General features: G+C 30.9%; 1 long non-coding RNA gene across 1 annotated transcript; it reads right to left on the bottom strand.

The window, feature by feature from the left end:
- Positions 1–3457: 3457 nt before the first annotated feature.
- LOC136224382 (uncharacterized) lies at positions 3458–5114 on the bottom strand. Its single transcript, XR_010686399.1, has 3 exons — positions 4961–5114; positions 4770–4844; positions 3458–4654 (listed from the first exon to the last, which is right to left on the bottom strand). It is a non-coding gene; the product is annotated as an uncharacterized lncRNA (long non-coding RNA).
- Between the last annotated feature and the right edge of the window lie 2803 nt (positions 5115–7917).

Raw genomic sequence — 7917 nt, 5'->3', positions numbered from 1 at the left:
CCACACATATCATCCTTTTACTTTATATATACATAATTTTTTTTCTCCCTTTTAATAAAGAAAATAATAATAATAATAATAATAATGTTATATACTATTTTCAATAGTATTTCAAAATTTTAACTATTGATATTTATATTAGTGTAATTGAAATATATAGATTTTAGTTCTTTTAATTTATTATTTCTTTTAAAACTATATAAAATTTTAATTTACCATAAACATAGTAAATTGAACCCAATAATATGGTAATAATGGCTTATTAATTAATAATCTAAAATATATATTATTAAGACTGAAACGTTCGGGCACGGTCGTGACATGACACCTCAGCTTTATCGTTACTGTTTTATATTATATATAGATACTAGCCTTGAACCCCGTGCTATGCACGGGATGCCTTATAATATTCTGGTGAAAAAAAAATTCAAACAAGTCAATATTTGACGCAAATGAAAGGAGTAAATTACACCAATGGTACCTGGACTTTACCCTAATTCACACTTTGGTACCTAGATTACATTTTGTCTCAAAAATATACCCGAAGTAACAATGACCGGATAATTAAGTATATTTTACCGGTTAATGGCCGGTCAATGCGATTTTGACGAGTAAATTACACTGATGGTACCCGAACTTTACCCGAATTCACATTTTGGTACCTAGATTTCATTTTGTCCAAAAAATACACTTCAAGTAAAGATGATTCAATATTTTAGTATATTTGACTGATCAGTGATTGATCAATCCGAGTTTGACCATTATAAATTAAAAATTGAGACCAATCATACACTCAATTAACATAAAATTATAATACTGTCATTCAGCTCATAAATGAGAATATTATAATTTTATGTTAATTGAGTGTATGGTGAGTCCCAATGTTTAGTTCATGTTACCCGGTCACTAACCGATCAAATGAACTAAACCTTTCAGTCACCTTTACTTGTGTTATGTTTTTAGGATAAAATAAAATCTAGGTACCGAAGTGTGAATTATGGTAAAGTTCGGGTACCATTAATGTAATTAACTCATGAAACTCGCGTTGATCGGTCATAACCGGTAAAAATATACTAAATTGTCCGGTCATCATTACTTCAGGTATATTTTTGGGACAAAATATAATCTAGGTACCAAAGTGTAAACTATGTAAAGTTCAGGTACCATTGATGTAGTTTACCCCAAATGAAAGATGTAGATATATTTTCTATTAACTGTCAAAGTTTAAATGAGATGAACAACAAATGTAGAAACTGTTATAAAACCCACTTCTCCTCCAATTTTATCGAACTTTATCTGCTCCACTTATGTTTAAGAACCTAAACACCAAATAATTTAATTAGTAAATAAATATTAAATATGAACCAAGAAGACAAATAAAATAAAAAAACCTTCCCCAACCCATTTGAACCCAACTATATGATTTTCTATTTATGGCTAAATTCTCATGAAACCAATTATATTTCTGAAATTAATAATCCTAAATTAATTAAATTTACAAATGATTTTCGTCTCTTTCTGTTACATTTCAACATGTGCCATACAATATTCAAACATACTTTATTTTAATTCCTTCACAATTCTCATATGGTATGTTTCTAAAAGCTTTATGACATCAAGTGGTGGCGTATTTTACGTATTTTAGTAACTTGTTATAGTAACACTTCAATTTTATGCTCCAACAATAATACAACACAATTCTTCTTACTCTGTTAAAATGACTTATACTATGCCCTCTTTGTTCTAAGCATATACTATGCCCTCTTCGTTCTAAACATATGAAAATATTGAAACGGACCTCGTGGCTCCAAAACAATGTCAAATCTGCCCAAATCATTGATCGTAATAATTGGACCCAACATATAGGACATTGCCGTTAGTAAACATGACCATATTAGTAGTTAGCATATGAAGCTATGACAAAGCATAAATGTCTTCTCAGGCATGAATCTTGTTATCTACACTTCACACGCGTATCATTTTATCAGTAACAAATCATAAACATATGTTGAGATGTGAACAAAAATAAAAAAATAACAAAAATATACTGTCTTCTGTACGAATTAGACAAAAAAATTTCAAAAAATTCACCGAATTTATAAATATTAATATTCAATTCTATTATTAAACTAAAAAAAACATGAAATCCTTTTTTTTTAGAATGAATTGATATGCAATTGGTGCAAAATAAAGAACAAAAATGTATGTGTTTTATAATAATGTCTGAAATTGACCCAAATTATCAACGTTAGAGGTAAAATTGCTCTTGGTTATAAACGTTAGGGGTAAAATTGCACCATTTTAAACGTTAGGGGTAAAATTGCTCTTTATCCAAAACGTTAGGAGTATTTTTGCACCTTAACCCAAAATTATAATTAAACCCTTCCTACATGTTTTAAGGATCAAACATATAATCAATTATTTTTTCACATTAAATTCTTGATCACTGATTATGCTATTGATTCATGCCTTTTTTTTTTAACTCAGTCGCTGACGGTATTAGAAAGCCAAATCAATTTTCACCCTTAACACTAAAATCCATTTTTAGCAGGTTTTTCCAAACTCAATTTCCAACTTGAAAGAACGTAGTGGAAATCGATTTCTATATTTAATTTTTACTTTCTCTCTTCTAATCAAGAAAGTTATTTTTTATTTATCCACACGTCAGTAGACTGAATCTCTAAAAGGGTCATGTATTAAAAAACTCTACGGAAAAATTAAATAAGAACCAAATCCATAACGGAATTATAGATCAAGGATTCAAAAGCTCAACGGAAAAATTAAATAAGGACCAAAAGTCGGTTCTGATAGGCACTTATATTTTAATCAAACAACAAAGGCACATGAATATCCAATTAAGGGTTGCTTGGATCGAGGTTAAATACCAGAAGGAGAAGGCGAGGTATTAACATCTTGTAAAAGTTTTTGAAGGTTGTATAAACAAAAACCTCTAATTTGGTAAACATTCAATTAACTTCCATTATTTAACATCTCAATCAAAATTTGGTATATTAGGAATCAAAGTCAAGAGTAGCTTAAGCAATGATGGCTCCGTGAGTCCATGAGTGAAGCTCACTCATATTCAAAAACTCAAAATTAACAGTAACAATATTAAGTGTGGTGCTGATGAGCACTCATAAGTTATAATCAGTTGCATATTTGAACTTGGATTCAAGGAGTTCCTGATATTGCAAAAATCCAATTTAAGGCCCTCCTAAAATTAAAATCAACTGATTATCTTATTTAATATACAAAGATATAAATTAAAATCTTTCACTGAATCAAAATCATTTTTTTTTTCAACCAAAGGTTAAGAGTATCCTTGTTACATCGAAAAAAGGCTAGACTCACAGTATGAACAGCTGCCTGAGTTTCAAATTGATACCAAAAACAGAAACTTCTTGTTCATCAGAAGTTCATAATTCAATCCAGCAATCTCAGAAAATACAAAAGCCGCTCAGTAAAAATTACAGTTCGATGCTAAAACAAATCATTCAAAAACATAGCAGCAAAAATGAAACCATTAACTTTATTCGAGCACTCAGTCAAATAACGAAAGAAAAATCAACATTTAAAGGGTTTGGCTCATCCTTGTCGGGGACAGAGTCATCATCAGCTCGAACGGCGACGTTAGCCGGCAGAGTTTGTAAAGAAGTCATAGCCGTGCACAAAGCACAAACTTAAGAACAAAACCAATATTCTCCTATGTGACCATCACAAATTAGCCTTATAAAGTTATAATTAGTAAAGTCGTTGAAGGAAAGAGAACATGTTGGTAACAACAAAGTAGACATAATCTGGTATTTCTTGGACTGCAGATTTACTAAATCCCAACTTATATATTAGAACGATAAAGCTCATCCCAAAGAAGCTCCTAGTGTAAAGCACCTGATACCAAGGGTTTAGACCTATAGTGTAACTGCATTCACACCTCAATGTCTATATAGGTCAATAATAGCAATTTTCTAATTAAACCTCAATATTTTCCCTTTAATGCTTTTGCATACATACTCCACTGGAACTTAAAACTCACAAAAATCACCACAACAACACCAAAACTTGACCCAAAGAAAGGCCAAATGGCTTGTCAACATCAACATCCGTAGTCTTTGAATGCAAACCTATTATTTCAGTAATTTGTAGCCCTTTTCTTGAATTGTGAAATTATATACTATGCTAATGGCCTTAAGTTCCAATTGGCATCTTACAATGATACTCTATGAAATTTGGTATTGAATAGATTGGCCGAAGAAATATGAGAATTATATAACTATTGATAAACCCCAAGTTCCATTAGAAATAAACAGAAAATTGATGAAGGTAAATAAATGAAGGTGTAGAAGCATTTGCAAAACAAAAAAATAAAATAAGAAACCACCAATTCCATGACATGAAAAAGATCAAGGATCAATTAGTTATCTAACGAACCACACCAACACAGTTAATGGACTTATTTGAACTTAAAAATGAGCCATAAATTACCATCATAATCTGCTCCATTATTAAACTAACTCATAATATGAAAAAGATCGAGGAACAATGAATTACCCAAACAAACCTCACCAGAGCAGTTCAAGGACATCTTTGAACTTCAAAACAGCCATTATTAATGAAGGATCTGAAATTTCTAGCTTGAATCAGGAGATGTCTAGGTCTGAAATTAGAAAATCAATTATGAACAAAGAAATTAATGAAGGATCTGAAATTTCTTACCAGATAATGAAATCTGTAAAAATTAAAATTAGAAACCAATTGGGTATGGAGCTAACTCGGACATGGCGCACCCACAGCAGAAACGTCGAGAGCCACGGCAAGACCGAAGTCACGAGAAAGAGCAAAAGAACCTAAATCCGGCCACTCACAGTATGATAACACAAAGAAATCAAAAAGAAACTCGACAAAATGCAAGAAACCAAAGCAGCGATCCAAATAGAACAGATGGAAATCAATAGAAACTAACCAGTGATCCAAACAGAGCAGATGAAAACAGACGAAAACAGAAATCAACATACCCTGCAAACGATAAGTCAGCGAGAATTAGAAAGCAACGTGGGTTAGAATTAGAAACCGTTTATAAAGTATCAGCGGTTAAGTCTGATTTCCATAAACGTCCACGATCCTGCTTACAGAAAAATAAAAATATATGAAAATTAAAGTAGCTCTAGAAAAAAAGACACATCAGCCAAATCTTTAAAATGCAGCCACATCAGCAATTGTAAGACCCAGCTTTTTAATCTATAGATAGATGTAGAGAATTAGAGAGATTTTAGGAATTAATTTAAATTATATAGAACTCTTAGATATAGATATGCAGAAAATTAGAGAGATTTTAGAGATTAATTTAAATTATGTAGAACTCTTAGATATAGTACGGATAAAATAATTTTTTTATAAATAAATATAATAATATAACTAAAGTTAATATATTATATTTTATATTATATTTTTTATCAGTAAAAAATGAGGAAGTCACACCTCAGCTAAATCGTTACTGTTTTATATTATAAAGGGTAAATTCCAAAAAAACCCCTGTGGTTTGATGTTGTTCCAAAAAACCCCTTGTGGTTTGTTATTACAAAAAAAAAGGACTGTGGTTTGCGCCGTTACCCGAAAAACGGAAATGGGCTTAACGGTGTTAATTTGCTGACGTGGCACAGGGGTAGAGTTGGAAATTCGAAATTTTTTTTTTATTTTTTTATTTTTTCTCTCTCCTCTTCTTCTCCTTCCTCCTTCTCCTTCTTCTTCTCCTCCTTCTTCTTCTTCTTCTTCTTCTTCCTTCTTCTCCTCATTCTTCTTCCTTCTTCTTCTTCTTCTTCTCCTTCTTCCTTCTTCTTCTTATCTCCTCCTCCTTCTTCTTCTTCTTCCTTATTCTTCTACCTTTTTTTTCTTTTTTTTTAAGTTTCGAAATTTTTTCCAGAAATCTGGAAATTTCCGTCGGAAATCTGGAAAATTTCCAGATTTCTGGAAAATCTGGAAATTTTTGTAAACCCAAAGTTTGTAAACCAAAGCTTGTAAACCCCCATAGAGATACTCTAACCCACATTGTTCAAGGCAAATTGCTCACATTGAAAAAGCCTCAACTGGCAGCAAAAGATTTGGATTCTGAACTACATTTACAAGATTTCATCTCCAAGGAAAAAAAAACTAGCATTGAATTAGATAAACAAACAATTTAGTAAGTAAAAAGCTAATCAAGGACTGTTACATTTATAGTGCCTTTCATTTTACAAAGGCGAGCAGATGATGGTGACTGACTCCTAGTAGAAGTTGAAATCTGAACCTCTATCACCATTTTCCTCCTCCTCCTCCTCCTCCATCACCATTTTCCTTCTCCATTTTCTTTCTCGCTAGTATTTGTTAATCTGGTGTAACTCGTTATTGAGTTTCTGGTCCTTGTTTTGCTTCCTCGTCTTCCTACCATCTTGCATCTTCACACCAAACTGGAATGCAGCTTTCGGCATTGCTTCCTTCTGCTCATTATATTTCGCCCATTCTTCTTCCGTCTCAAAGTCCCATCTATGAAGACGACCTTTTGGCAAGTAGTATATTTCTAAAGTTTTTTTTATTTGTTTCCTTTTGATTTCTGTCTGGAAAATTTCCAGATTTTTGGAAATTTTCCAGAAATCTGGAATTTTCCAGATTTCTGGAAAATTTCCAGAAATCTGGAAATTTCCAAAACTTAAAAAAAAAAGAAAAAAAAGGTAGAAGAAGAAGGAGGAGGAAGAAGAAGGAGAGAAGAAGAAGAAGAAGAAGAAGGAGGGGGAAGAAGAATAAGGAAGAATGAGGAGAAGAAGGAAGAAGAATGAGGAGAAGAAGGAAGAAGAAGAAGAAGGAGGAGGAGAAGAAGGAAGAAGGAGAAGGAGGAAGGAGAAGAAGAGGAGAGAGAAAAAATAAAAAATAATAAAAAAAAAATTCGAATTTCCAACTCTACCCCTGTGCCACGTCAGCAAATTAACACCGTTAAGCCCATTTCCGTTTTTCGGGTAACGGCGCAAACCACAGTCCTTTTTTTTTTTGTAATAACAAACCACAAGGGTTTTTTTGGAACAACATCAAACCACAGAGTTTTTTTTTGGAATTTACCCTATTATATATAGATATGTAGAGAATTCGAGAGATTTTAAGGATTAATTTAAATTATGTAGAACTTGTAGATATAGATATGCAGAGAATTAAAGAGATTTTGGAGATTAATTTAAATTCTGTAGAACTCTTAGATATAGTACGGATAAAATAATCTTTTTATGAATAAATATAATAATATAACTAAAGTTAATATATTATATTTTTTATTATATTTTTTATCAGTAAAAAAGGAGGAAGTGACATCTCAGCTCCATTGTTACTGTTTTATATTATATATATAGATAGATTATATATAGATTACTTAATGTATGAAACTAAAATATTATGTTGTAGTAATTAACAATGAATTTAAAATTATAAATGATCTTTTCATGAGAAAAAAAATTAAAATATAATAAAAGTTATTATATTAAAACCTGTACTTACGATTTTCTCAAAAAAAAAAAAAAACCATGTACTTCACGCTATGATAGAATAGAATAGAATAGAATTAAATTAACTTAATATATTTAGTAATACTACAATTTAATTTTACTAATAACAAAATATTATTTTTTTGGGAAAAAAGTTTAATTTTTTTGGGGGAAGAAGTTTAATTTTTAACAACTCTATATAAGTAACAAATTATACTTTTTGATCATTATTATTTATAATCATTTGAACTAAATAATGATCATTTGGGATGAGGTGATTCATGTTTTAGCTAGGTCTTCTCATTCCTTGTGAGAATTTGTGGAATGGGGCCAGATTTTATTTTATATTTCTGGTATGTGATTCCCTTTAATGAAACTTATTTTTCTTCCACAAAAAAATTATCATTTGGGGAAAAAA

This window comes from Euphorbia lathyris, chromosome 3, assembly GCF_963576675.1.
Source record: "Euphorbia lathyris chromosome 3, ddEupLath1.1, whole genome shotgun sequence".
Classification (NCBI taxonomy): Eukaryota; Viridiplantae; Streptophyta; class Magnoliopsida; order Malpighiales; family Euphorbiaceae; genus Euphorbia; species Euphorbia lathyris.
The sequence above is the reverse complement of the archived record's forward strand: the minus strand, read 5'-3'. Positions and strand labels throughout refer to the sequence as shown.